At 35.1% G+C, this 14,975-nt stretch overlaps 1 pseudogene; it reads right to left on the bottom strand.

Moving 5' to 3' along the window:
* Positions 1–7,954: 7,954 nt before the first annotated feature.
* Positions 7,955–9,346, bottom strand: LOC145067291 (uncharacterized; annotated as a pseudogene).
* Positions 9,347–14,975: the final 5,629 nt, after the last annotated feature.

The raw sequence follows: 14,975 nt of genomic DNA, 5'->3' as shown, positions 1-14,975 counted from the left end.
GGTGTGGGGATCCGCTCTAATCGTATTACTTGCAACGGGAAAAGGCGTTTTACCTAACACATAGTGTGAATAGTGTAATCACTAACTCACTAAACTGTATTATTTTATAGGTGTATTAGCGTGACGAACACGAGGAAAAGACACTTCTCGGGTTCCATGTATTGGCTCCCTCTGTCTACCTCGTATCTTTGACTGGGACCGGCGTTGGTTTCCTTCGGGTAGTTACCTATGGTTCTCTTCTCCTTTAGACATATTAAATTTCTATTCCGTCTTACTTCCGATTCCGACACTGGGTGTCATCACTTCATGATGGATGACTGAAAATCTCGGAAGTTTAGGCGAATTTCCCACCATGTCCCTAAAAAGATATAGACACTTGGTGATTTCAATAGTCTCGACCTAGTTCATTTATTTCCGAACTGGAAATCTTCTCAATGAACCTCTTCGGGGTCTGAATCAACTGTTCTGCCAAGTACTGAAGTGGATAGGGTTTTCTACAGGGTTCGTGCGAGAATGGAAATGTCTAAAGAATCCTAAGAGATTATTAACATTTCACTAGGTGATCCCTATCGAGTCCTGCTACGATTACATAGGGTACACAAATCATATATAGCTTAGATCCGATAGGCCTTCGAATATGTGATACTACTCTATATCCACATCCTAACGAGGAAAAGGAAGTAGAGCGAAACCACACATTCTTAGCCTATGGGATCCTTATTATATATAACCTTTGTAATATACCCTCTGTAATTGTAGGTATATCAATAAGGATCTTTTTAGTTCTTCACACAATGTTATCTATGGATCCTAAAATACCCCTATGGTATTTTAATTTCTTGTTTGATTCTTAACTTCTGAATATGATTCTGGGATTGGTGTGAGTCTTTTAGTATTCCAAAATACTCCCATAGTATTTTATACTTTAGGTTTGGCTCTAGCATTCCTAGTTGGTAAGTTTCAGACTCGTTGCAACACCACTATCACTCCCAAGAACACGTTCATCGCATCTCGAATAAATGTAGTTGATCAGATTACATTTATTCCAGCTTACGATTACACAACTGCCCAGGTTTGACGGTAATGCTCAACATCCGAAGACTTTTATTCTTGTTCTTCTTGTGATACTTGTGTTCGAGTGTTTAGATTCTGGATGTTCTTATACTTTGGTAAAATATGGTTATATTTTAAAGTATAATTCTTGGTCAGAGTGTTTTATCCCTATGTATTTATAAGCTGTATATCTTTTATGAATTGATATACTTAGCTCACTATAAACAATGCTCTGATACCAATCTGTCAAACCCCAAAACTGGAACGGTGGAAACGTTCTGGGGTGGATGACGTCATGTCAAGTATCACAACATATGCAGTATAGTAATCAAAGTACAACAACCATTTCATTAATAGTAATAGTTTTACATAAGTTACATTTCATAGCAACATCAAAGTAATAAAAGTAATAATTTAGGTGCAGCTTGGCACTAGGCTGTCTCCACAAAAGCTCCTGGGATGTACCTGTCTATTGCTGACCTGAGAATACAAGTTATTTTGAAAGCGAGTATCAACATTTTTATAAATGCTGGTGAGTTCATAAGTGTTTAGTGTCATTTGTGTAAGTAAGCATTTTATTCAAAATAACTTTATAAAAGCAATCCTATATTTTCTAATTAAAAGCAGTCTTCTACCAAGACTCGACAGTGTTATGTTTTAAAGAGAAATTTTCCCTGAAATGCTATCATTACCAAAATACGGTATTTGACTTTAAAGAAAGTAGGAGAATATCACTAGCAAAGTACTAGGGGAAAATAACATATGCCTCAGCAGAAAATACTGCTGTCTAAGGCAGAGAAATCATAGACTCCAGGAGAGTATCGAATGAATGATACGCCTGGCTCAGTCTAACAAAAGGAAACACAGACCCCAGACAGTATCAAATGTACGATACGGCTAGCAAGGTCTAAAACAAAGAAACATAGACCCCAGACAGTATCAAATGAAAGATACAGCTAGCTAGGTCTAAAACAAAGAATCACAGACCCCAGACGGTATCAAATGAAAGATACAGCTAGCAAGGTCTAAAACAGAGAAACACAGACCCCAGACAGTATCAAATGAAAGATACAGCTAGCAAGGTCTAAAACAAAAAGTAATCCTAAGAGTGTTGTTTTCAGAATACAATTTTAGTTCTCGTTATTTTAAGGTCATGAATTATAAGGTAAACATGGAGATACTCATAACCATACTGATTGACACTAGAGTACTTGACGCCCTGCAAGCGTCGGAATAAATATGACATTTGTCACCCCTTGGCTTGGTAGGCTGTGGACTGTAGCTAACAGTCAGGGTGCGGGAGTGTCAGTCCCGTATAGATCTATACACACAATGCCCGCTCTCTCTACAGGAGACTCTGGTTTCCAACTCGACGACGGGGAGATCCGTGTCTTGAAGATGCATCTCGTAATCTAAATTCTATTAGAGGCGCTGGAGAAATGATATAGACTCACGTATGAACTAACTCCTATGGAATTCTTGTACTAGAATGAGTGAATAAAGCTTCCTAACTATTCCTATAATAGTTACTAGTGTCCCTGATCTACGAGTGACGAGTGGGAGGATGCCCTTGCTACCCAAGGAACATGAACTGGCCGATGTAAACCTTTATGTCTATACATGTATACATGATATATAATTAATGTTTAAACGACCTTCGGACGGATATCCGATACCCACTAGACCACACCCCAACGAGGAAAAGGAAATAGGGCGAACTAGCCTTCCTAAGTCCTTTAAACATTATTTATATAACTATACAAGTACAGGCATGCATTTAACGACGTAGAAGAATTTAATGAAGTAGAAGCACTTAACGAAGTAGTAGCATTTAATGAAGTAGAAGCATTTAACGAAGTAGAAGCATTTAACTAAGTAGAAGCACTTAACGAAGTAGTAGCATTTAACGAAGTAGAAGCATCTAACGAAGTAGAAGCATAAAAGCATGGAAGAAAACTTTGATGAAAACTTTGGAAAACCTTTATACTTAAGAAACTCATGACTTGATATCCTTTTGTAAAATAAGTTTGAAGACCTTTAGAAATCCTTGAAAATCTTTCATAAACAAGTTTTGAATATAACTTTGATAAAACAATATATGTAAAGAAAAACCTTTGCTTCAAATATTGCTGTAACTGGTTTTGAAGTAAAACGTACAGCGCGAGAGACATTTTGAGAAAAGAATTAAACAAGTAAAGATGTTTTGGAAAACCATTTATAGTATCATACTTGGTAAAATAGCTTAATGTGTAATAAATCCTTGTGCATGCGGGTTATTAATCACATATGATTGATATGATAACTGACATGTTTTAACTTGTATTCCCCTCCCCCCCTATAAAAGCATGTAAAAACATTTAAAAGGTTAATTCAAGGGTATGAACTCACCTGTTGTAAGTGGATCGGGCGGAGGTGCCGGTTGGGTGCTCGGTGTCAAGTGAAGACTTGAACATACTTAGTGACCTATTAACATATGATGACATATGTTTACATACAATTAGTAATTATAATACTAATTAAACACATATACGCATCCTAATGAGCGGAAAACACTTTGGTCAAGTGCTAGGAGTGTCCCGGGTAACATCTAAGGGAGTGTATGGCCTAGTTAGGGAGTTTACTCTTCAAGAGTAAACTCTTTATAGAGTTTACAGCCCAAAGACCTTATCCCCTTGAGTTTACGGTCGTAAACTCATGGGTGGTGTGTTCTTGGATGCATTAAGGTCTTATAACACTTGTGGAATTAGGCTAGGATCAATTCTAGGGCATAGGAAGTGGTTTAGGCTCCAAATGGACCATTTTAGGGAGTTTACGGTTCATGACCACTCCTTGAGGATTTTACGGACGTAAACACATGAGTTTACGGTTGTAAACTCATCTTTTCCCATTTCTTTTGTTGTGTTGGTGGTTCTAACTCATGCATACAAGGTTCTACTCACTTATATGAGCATAGGAAGGTGTTAAAGGCACTTAAACACCTTGGAAAGGTGTTTATGGTCTAAGAAGGTGTTCTTGGGGAGTTTACTACCTTAAACACATGAGTTTACAGTAGTAAACTCATGTTGTCCATGAATCCTATGTTTTGGTGCATCAAACGAAGGATTACAAGGCTCTAGGCACTCATGGAAGCTTTTGGAGGTGTTTGAGGGGTAGTTTAACACCTTAAAAGGTGTTTATGGTCCTTGAAGATGGGTTTACGATCTAAGAATGTTCTTAGACCGTAAACTCATGTTTACTCCCCATTTGCTAAGATTTTGGTGTTCTAAGTCCTTTCATGCAAGCCTCTAAGTCATTGCTAAGCATTAGAAGTGGTTTGGAAGGGTTTTTGAGCATTAAAACCCCATTTATGAGTGTTTACGGTCCATAAAGGTGTTCTTGGACCATAAACTCATGTTCTTGAGGGTTTTGGGTAATTTAAACACAAATTTGTAAGTTAAATGAGCTAAACAACAAGCTAGGAAGGTTAACTTACCGATTGGAAGCTCGAAGGGGCGATTTGTTTTTACCAAAACTCGTTTTGTAGAGAGAGAGAGTGTGTCTAAGGTGGGAATGAAATCCACTCCACCCTTATATAGGGTGGAGTTTATGGCCTGGTTGGGGTTCACCTGACACCAACCGCGAATGGGGTTTTTCACGACCATCGCTAATCACGACAAATTTTAAAATTATACCGCCTTAATTTTGGTTCGTTTGACGAATATTATTTAAAATATTCCAACGGGTTTAAATCCGGTCAAAAATATTTTCGGGATAAATTTGGCTAATTTTTGACGTAATGAATTTCGACGTTAAAACTAACGGAAATTTTTGGGTTGTCACAATCGCTAACATCGCATAGATAGTATTGATTTGGAGATTTCTCCACATTACATGTCAGTACAGAACATCACATGAACAAGTAGTCTATCACCTACAGGTTATGAACCTACCAGTGTTCCACTGGACCATTTAGAATGGTTCGTCGTCGTCATCTATACTTCACTAAATCATAATCATCGCAAGTAAAAGTCATGGCATCTCCTAAACATTTCTCATCTCCCATCACTACCCGATATATATATATATATATATATATATATATATATATATATATATATATATATATATATATATATATATAGGGAAATGATCAAATGAGAACACCTAAAAGGTTGAGAACGCGAGAACAAGTATATTCGTCGTTTGTGATTCTGTGTATTCATTTGTGGAGAAATGATAAATTTTTACTCACAATCAACATGAATATGCTTTTTCTCTTCAATTGAAATTAAAGGCGTAAAAATTTATCATTTCTCCACAAATGAATACATGGAAACGCAAATGAATATACTTTGTTCTCGCGTTCTCAACCTTTTTGGTGTTCTCATTTGATCCTACTCCTATATATATATATATATATATATATATATATATATATATATATATATATATATATATATATATATATATATATTATAAGTACGAAAATACTTATATAAATAAATCGAGTAAAATCATGTCATATAGGTTCATCTAACACATAATATGGATAATAGGCACATGTATCATTTATTATCTAAATACTTAAGATGAAAATAACTATGCACTCATCTGAAAAAAGTAGATGATTTGAGGTTAGGACAGCGCTTCGCCTTAATACTTTATCCTTTCAAAAGACCTAGATTAAAATGACACTAAGTCTTAGTCTATTTTCATATTCCTTGTGACTATAACAATGATAGCTTGGATTCCTTAATAATACCAATGTCTACATCAAGATATATCAAATAAGGAATAACCTGGTAGGATCATATCGAAGGTAGGGTCCATTTGGTTGCATAGTATATTGTTTGGAAATCTCACTTTAAACACATCACTAAATCCAGCCTAGACATCACTCCTGTAAGTACCTCAATCATTATTTTGACATAGAATCATTTGTAAATCTTATTTATAGGTTCATAATAATGACTATGACTATAAATATAAGTTACACTTAAATTAGGACAAGTGCAGCTTAACTTACAGAGCTTTCTAACGATAACTGGTAACTGCCCAGACAAAACTCTGACTCAGGAACTTCTATTTCCCTGTCTCTCTGATGCTAAATGGCCTTGCTAGAGTGGTCAGGAGTTATGAAGTAAAGGGCTAAAGGTTTGAGAGAGTCCCAGAGAGATTTTGGAGGAATGTGTGAAGAAAAATGGCAGAAAAACGAACTATCTATAGGTTGGGGAAGAAGGTGTGTTGTGCCTATTCTTGGCGTGCGCCACAACCTTTGTTAGAGAAGGGTGACGTGGCTCAATGTAGAGTGTGATATGTGGTGTAATTAGGGTGGTGTCTCAGAGGCGAGTCGCGCCTCTTGTCGAGGCACGCAAAAACTTTAATTTTTTTTTAAAAAAATCATATATTCTTCATACGATCTCCGTTGTTGACGTTCTTTATATCTACGTGTAGATAGCGAAGAGTATTACAACTTTCATTTAGACTCATTTGGCTAATTCTCAATTTATGATTAAATTTATATTTTCAATAGGTTTAGACTGTTAAAGTCCGTATAAAAGTCATAACTTTCTCATACGATATCCGTTTTCAGTTGTCTTTAGATCGACGAATAGGTAATGAAGATATATTAAAATCTCATTTAGATTATTTTCCCTAAAAGTCGACTTATTTTAATTATGGTTTCTGACTCGCACACTACTACGCTGAAGCTTCAAAAAATCACAACTTTCTCTCATGAAATCAGATTTGGACGTTCTCTATATGCACGCTCTTGGTTTTAATATTACTACGAATTTCATTTAGATTACTTAGGCTAATAAGCAATCTATCTAAAATTCAATTTTTACGATAAAAATAGTCATGTTGGTTTAATCGCAAAACTTCGAAGAAGCATAACTTCTTCATACGAAGTCGGATTTCAAAGTTCTTTATATGCAAATTTGATCCACATAAGAAGCAACATCTCTATTCAGATATGAGATAGCTTCCATGATAGGAGCTAAATGTTCAAGTGCATAACTCCATAAAATATGTTGGGCACATTACACGAATTGTCCCTGTGGTTTGGGGTAATTTTCACGCTTGGTCCTAACGACTTTTTTTGTTAACTCAGACAGTCCCCATGGTACATTTTTGTTTCTTCTATGGTCACTGCCATACTTAAAATGACTATATTGTCCATAATAACTATTTTAATATATTAATTCTTTATTATTCTATTATTTAATAAATTTAATAGTTAATATATTCTTAAAAAATTGAACAACCACACCTTAACCCTCTTACAATTCTTGCGACCACCTCCGGTCATCATCTCGAGTAATAATACCACCAGCTCCAATCATCATCTCTATCCATAGGTCGAATACCATAGAAGTCACCCAAAACTCAACACAAAACTACCTATTGTTCACCAATAAATCTGAAAATACATCTAAAACTAAACATGTAACTAAAATTTAGACTACCACAGGATTTAGACTGTCACTCAAGGGGATTTAATCATCAGAAATCAAACTAATTTATTGGGTGTTTGTGATATTTTTTTACCTTCAAAATTCCTTTTTGCAAAAGGACTTTTTGTAAAAGGACTTTTTACAAAAGATGTTTTTAAAAATGTGTTTGGATTAGCTTTTGAGAAGCAAAAGTCAAAAGTTATTTTTAAAAGGTGTTTGGTTTAACTTTTACATGTAAAATGACTAAAAAGGACATGCTTATATATTTACAATTATTTACTAATTTACATATACTAGTTTATACTTAACAATTTTTTTTAAACACATATTATAATTTGTAAACATTTTATTAGAAAATATAAAATATAGATTTCTTTTAAATATTCCTATTTTTTTTATTATTATACCATTAAAAAACGTTCATACAAATTATAAATAATTCATAAAAAATATCATAGATAATATTACATTCGTCTTCGCAATGCGATTATATCTTGTGCAATAATATCTCGTATCGCTGTCATACATAAATCAGCATCACTCGTGCGACGTGTACTTGGACCTTCTTCGTAAACTTCACTACTAGTATCACCTCGTATGGGATTGTAGAATTCTTGTTGTGCCCTATTAAACGCTTCATCAAACCTACCAAGCTTTCTAATATAGTTATGGATCGCCATCGATGTTATCACAATTTTCACTTGGTTCTTATACTTGTAATTAACATGCATGTCTCTTAATAATGCCCACCTAGCTTTCCACACTCCAAAAGTTTGTTCAATGATATTTCACAATGATGAGTGGAGATAGTTAAATTTCTCTTTCGGTCCACGAGGTTCACAAATAGCAGTCGAGTGTCCACGTCAAAAATCCGGTAAATGATAGCGAATATTTGTGCCTTTGTATGGAGCAAGATACCCTCTAGTATTTGGATATCTGACATCAACAACGTCATATTTATCTGTAATTAAAACAAACAAATTATTTTTTTCGTTTCAAAAAAGTAGTAAAAATATAAAACTTGTGTTCCAAAAAAAATATACTAACCACCCGTTGGATATGGAAAATTAAGATCTGGTCTTTGTAAGGCTTCATTGAAAATTCTTGTGTCATGTGCAGTCCCCTCCCAACCGGCCCATACAAATGCAAAACACATGTTAAAATCACAAACAACCATTATATTTTGTGTTGCATATCCCTTTTCACCAATGTACTTCGCTTCCTCGTTTTGTGGAACTGATGCCCTAACGTGTGTCCCATCTATAGCACCAATGCAATCCTTCAAATATAAAAATATATCATAAATAAATCATTTGTTAAAGTTTGACTCCCAAGAAAATGAACATTAGATAATACTGAGGGTTATTTAATATATATTCAGGAACATCATCATTATAGTTTGTGTCTGGCTTAATGATGTCGGCACTCAGTTTTAGCACGGCTTCCAAAACTGTATGGAAATGCCTATGAATTGTTTCCCCCGAATGATTAAAAAACTCTTGCACAAATCTATTGCTACACCCATGAGCCAAAGTCATCAAGAATATTCCTACAAATTCCTTAATAGATATATTTCGTGTTTGTTGTAGTCCGTAATTTGTAACAAGATCTGCGCATAACTGTCTAAAAACTGGTACGTGCAATCTAAACATCTCATAACACCATCTAGGATGTCCAATTAGTACTTCATAAATAAACATGTGCCCTGTGCGGTCTGAAGTGTGACATGGTATATGTACGTTACGATCTAGTATTATCCCTTTCAAAGCTAATCCACATAAAATTTTAAATTCTCTATCCTCTTCCACCCAATATTCTTCATTATCGTTAGATGAATTAGAGTCATCACTATCCATCCTACATAATACAAATAAAAATATGTAAAACAATAACACATAACATAAACACAAACAATAACACATAATATAAAATGTCAAAGGACAACACATAATGTTAAAACATAAAACATAATGCCAAAGCATAATACATATTGTCAAAGCATAAAACATAATGTCAAACCATAACACATATTGCTAAATCATTATTTCATAAGTAACTTAAGGAACCTCATCTTGGCTTCGTCAGTCGTTGGAAACATAAAAGCTCCATGGTTTTGCTTTTTGGTGAACACAAACAATGCTTCTGAAAATTTGTTGGACCCTTCACGAAAATCGGGAAACTTGGTAACAATGCCATGCAATCTGCTATTGTTGGAGAAGGATTATTTTGTGGATAAGTTTGTGTGCTCTTTGTTGATATGGCATCCATTAAAGCATCTACTTTTTCTCCATAAACTGAACTTTTACTCTTGGTTGAACGGTTGTTGGAAACAAGCTTAGACCTTTTCTTCTTACTCGAACTACTTTCATGGAAACTAGGAAAAAGAGGCTCAACATCATCATCTAAATTGATATCATCACTATCTCCTTTGCCCTAAACATTTTCTTCGTTTGGATTGCTATTGTTTTGAAACTGTAATGGAGTCATAGTTTGATCTCCAACGGCAACGGAATCGCGAAACAAAAAAGCATATTTCTCATCAAATATGCTCAAGTCTGCGTTCCTAAATTTTGCATAATCTTTATTCTCCTGCAAGACAAAAAGATAATGTAAATCAAATATGCTCAATATGCAATCTATATGAAATCATAACTTATAATAATTACAAAGAATAGTAAATCATACCTTTATTTTCTCCTCCCACCACTCGGGCGATGCATCTATTAGGCTTCTCGTCCTACCGAGTCCGGTTTCAAGCCTCATTAATCGTTCATAAAGCTTCCACTCTTTTTTCATGGTCTCCCATTTGTTTGTTAGTTGTTTTTTTTTCAAGAATATAACCTGTTTTGTCCTTCATTTGTTTTTGTATATTCTCCCACCCAACTTTAGTTAAGTGAGTACCGGTTTTATTGCCTTTTTTACTTCAGTTACGCATGAATCAACAAACACCATGAAGCTACGATTATCCCATGCGTATTTGGTTTTTCTCATTTTTAAAGATGTTTCACAATCAACAATAGTGGTGAGGTTTTCGTCCATTATCTGTGAATTTCGTATCAACATTTAAACAACAAACCAATTTTATTAACGTTCCAAAATGATTTTATCAATTTAAACAATTGCTAATCAATCTTTCATATGATTCATGAACTATAGTTTAATTAAAATAGAAAAATAGAACAACAATAGAAGAAAACAACACAAACCAGAATAAAGAAATTGGAACCTGTTACCTGTTAACAACACAAATCGGTCACTGGGAACAAAAAATTTCATCACTTTAACCAATATCATCCATATTTCATGAATTTCACTAATTATTACTCAATAAATCAACAATTCCACAAATCTATAACTGTTAATAGGAACCGATCCATGCAAGGAACAGATTGAAGGAACAAATCACATACAGTGCAGTGCAAGGAAAATCGAAATCAAAGGAACAAATCCACATACAGTGCAAAGAAAAACAAAAGTTCATATTTTCTTTGCTAATGAAAATCGAAAATCAAGACAAACAAAACCAAAATCGGAGTTTGAACTTACCTGGTCGGAGTGGGAGAAAGGAGACGCCGACAGAGAAGATTGTCGACAACTTTGGAGGAAGATTGGCGACCACTGCTTGGAGATCGATGATGAACGACAGAGAGAAGAACGAGGAGGTGCGTACAAAACGAGAACGAGAAGAGAAGAAAAGAACGAGAAGAGAAGAACATAAATTGATTAGAGTAGTTTGGGGTTAGGGTAGTTGGGGGTATATGAGTAATTTAAGTGTCAAGGGGTTCAAAAGTTATAAAAAGTCACCGATACCTGACTTTTCAAAATGCTCTTTTTCCTTCATTCTGAAAAGTTGGTTTTAAAAGATCTTTTCCCTTTACCAAACATCTTTTATCTCATTTTTAACTTTTTGGAAAAGATAAAGGCTAAAAGTTGGTTCAAAAGATAAAACAAACACCCCCTTATATAGTACATGTGAAGTTACATGAAACCAAAATTAAACCTAAAACAAAATCATGAAGCGCATAGTGCAACCCAGTTGCGAATATGGTGATGAAACAGTGGCGGTGGTTCTATACCAGAAGTAGTCATCAGAAGTAATAGTTTGTGGAATGTCGACTACAAGATTAGGGAAATGGGGAGGGGGTGAAGGCAGCAAATAAGACACATGTCTTAAATATGATAAACACTGCTACCCCCATGATCGATATACATCTGGAGACCCCCAAAAGAAATTGATTTCTGAAGTTCAACCGTCGTCGAATGGATCTTGATGCCATTGATTGATCTGCCCCATTTCCACTCCAAACTCCATCAATTTACAAAATCTGGTTTGTTTGGGGGATTTCACCCTTACCGGTGGGGATCGCAGTGACAGAGACGTTAGTTGTGGCGGCTGGCGACTGGTTACCGAAATGGGAAAGGAGAAAAGACGGTGAAAGGGGAAAGAATGTGTGTTTTCTCTTGTGATTTAAGGGGGTATTAAGTGGGGAGGATTAATTAATTAATTTATTTTTAAGACAAAATTGAAAAAATGGTCCCTATGGTTGGCAAAATTCTATGGTTCTGGCAAAAAAAAATAGTTTTGGTGGTACACTAATGAGCTCATAACCAAGAATACGACATGACACCTATGCACCAGCACAAGGGTGGACGTGCTAACAGTTCCACACCAAAGTTTGATCGACAATGTGCAGTAAATAAAAAAATAGAAACATCAACGCCAAATTCAACTCGTCAAATAATGGTTCTAGCTAACAACATGTGGGTGGGATGTCGACCTGTATAGATCAATATGTGTTGGTTCTATACCTGATGTTTCTCACTCCTTACAGATTAAATATTATGCAATAGAGGGTTTTACTAAGATTTTTGGTCTTAGTTTAAAGAACAAAACATAGCCTAAATAGCTTAGGAAATGATCCTATCCCGTATGAATTTTAGAAACAAACATAGCTCATATAGGAAACTTGGGTGTATTGGATCCTAACAATGTGGGGGATAGTTGTAACACCTAGTTTTAGGATGTTTCTTATTTTCTTTGGATTTTGGACCTTAATTCGATCATGCAAAGGTATTAGGGCTTCAAGGAATAGATTTTATACCCTATTGGATGTTGATGATGTTGAAAAATTGATTGAAGCCTCGAATTGTACTTTGGAGATAGAGGCTAAAATAGGAAAAGTGATATTTTAGACTTCTTGCATGAATTAATGAATTTAGTTCGATAAATTTTAAGTTAAAAGTAGTTAAATAGAATTGTGGGGCTTGTCAATACCTTCACGTGGATATAAAGATCATTGAAAATGGAGTTGAAACAAAGAAGTCTTGACTGTTTGAAGCTGAAACAAAAATTAGGAATTTTGACCTACACTGAGCGTAGGTGAAGGAATAATGGATCGAAGTTTAATGACCTACGCTGAGAGTAGGAAAAACTACGCCAAGTGTAGTGGCACCGAATCAAAATCCTAAACCAAGCGATGTGAGTCCTATTTAAAGGCTCTAACTCCTTGAGGTTCTCCCCATGCTCAACCTTCACCCTCTTAAGTAGCCACCTCGCAACCCTAGCCACCTTGTGTGATATTTGAGCTCTTAGAGTGTTTTGTGTGCACTTTTGAAGGAAAAGTTGCACTCTGGAACAACTTTGGAGCTCCAATCTTCGTAGATCTGTAATTTTCATCCCTTCATCTACCTCCAGAAGGTATAGAGTTTCTACCTTGGTGCTTATTTTTATTATATCTAGTTTGGTCATGAGTTTATGTGCTTTTTCCCCTAAAATCATGGTTCTTTGGGTATGAGCTACTCTAGACCATTTGAGTGCCATTTCCAGATTTCTTTGGGGTTGTTGAGTCATAAAAATGAGAGCTTGGTCACTTTCATCCACCCATGCATGAGTTCTTGAGCAAAAAGTGATAATAAGGTCTTAGGGTTTATTTTTGTGCTCTTCTTTTCCATGGAAAGGGATAAGTCAAGGACTTTATGCATTAAGACATCCATTGGATTCATATTTGAGAGTTTGGGAGGTTGCCCTTCAGTTTTGAGAGCTTAATAAAAGTTTGGACATCAGCAGAGCTATGTTGAGCATAGCTTTCTCTACGCTTAGTGTAACATGAAAATCTCTCGTTTTTCATCTAGAGCTCTATGCTGTCACAACTAGAAATTTGGATGTTTGTAACAACAACAATTATATCAAATGTGAACCAAAAATGTGAAAGCATGTATGATGCTTATTCAATAACAACAAAACTTCCATCAAACACTTTATAAAAGCACATCAAATAGTCAACAAAAGGTTGGAAACCCTAAAAATCTCGGTTTAAGTCCATTTTGGACTAGGGTTTCCTTATTAGGCCTAATGGACCAATAAACTTCCAATTTGACTACTTTGGGCTTAGAACTCTTATATGGGCTTTAATTTGGACCCACTTTCATTTATTTTAACATTTTGGGCCATATTGGGCCTAGAATGAAATAAAATACCCTAATGGACCTTATTGGGTCACAACAAATTTATATAGCCCTAATGGGTCATAAAAATCATTCCTTGATTTATTTGGGCCAAAAATTACATAATTAAGTCATAATATGGGCATAAACACAAGAAGCCCAATATTCTTCCTTTCCTTTCTCCTCTTCTCAGCCCAACAACCCAACATGGAAGATAGTTGACTTTCATTTGCCACCTCTTTATTACCTCTTGGATCTCCATGCAATAACTCATGTTCCCATGCACACATCACTTCACTCACTTCTCCTCCCCCTCTCTCTTTTTCCTTCGGCCGAGAGTCTCCCAAACACACACACTTCACAACAAAAATCTCTCTAAATCACTCAAGACTCATCCCTTCTTCTCCATCCAAAAATCTCGAAATTTTGCTTGTGTTTCAAGAGGATTTCACAAGATAATCATCATCCTTTGGTAAGTTTTCACATGTCTAAGTTATAAAACTCCTCTCTCATGTAAGATCACTCATTCTAAACAAGTTTTTGGTGATCATACTCCTAGAAAACTCCTTAAGTTCGAGATCTTCCAAGGAGGCTTGCTAAGATCAAGTTTTCTTCATTTCTTCCTTCTAAACCAAAAAAAAACAAGCAAAGGTGAGCTTCATACCCCTCTCTTTTCAGTTTTCATAAGTTTTATAGGGGAGAATACAAGTAAAATGTGTGTGTATGTGTATGATATGTATGATTTTATGCATGTATGTGTGATTTTATGTGTTCTTGTGTTGAATATGTAAACAAAAAGGGAAGAAATCTCAAGATCGATGTCATAAGAAAGAAAAAAAACATGATTCTAAGTTATTTTACACTAAAATAGTCAAGAACAATAACTTATAAGATTGTGATAAACATATTTCACCACAAAACTCATTTTTAGGCTTAAATTGTTAAAAATACAAAAGTTGGGTTAAAAGTTGCCAATCACGTTTTCTTAAAGGTCCAAAGAGTCAAAACAGTTAAAATAGTTGTTTTTATGAACATTATGAT

This window comes from Lactuca serriola, chromosome 8 (assembly GCF_051521515.1).
Source record: "Lactuca serriola cultivar US96UC23 chromosome 8, Lser_US96UC23_V15, whole genome shotgun sequence".
In the NCBI taxonomy this organism is placed as follows: Eukaryota; Viridiplantae; Streptophyta; class Magnoliopsida; order Asterales; family Asteraceae; genus Lactuca; species Lactuca serriola.
The sequence above is the reverse complement of the archived record's forward strand: the minus strand, read 5'-3'. Positions and strand labels throughout refer to the sequence as shown.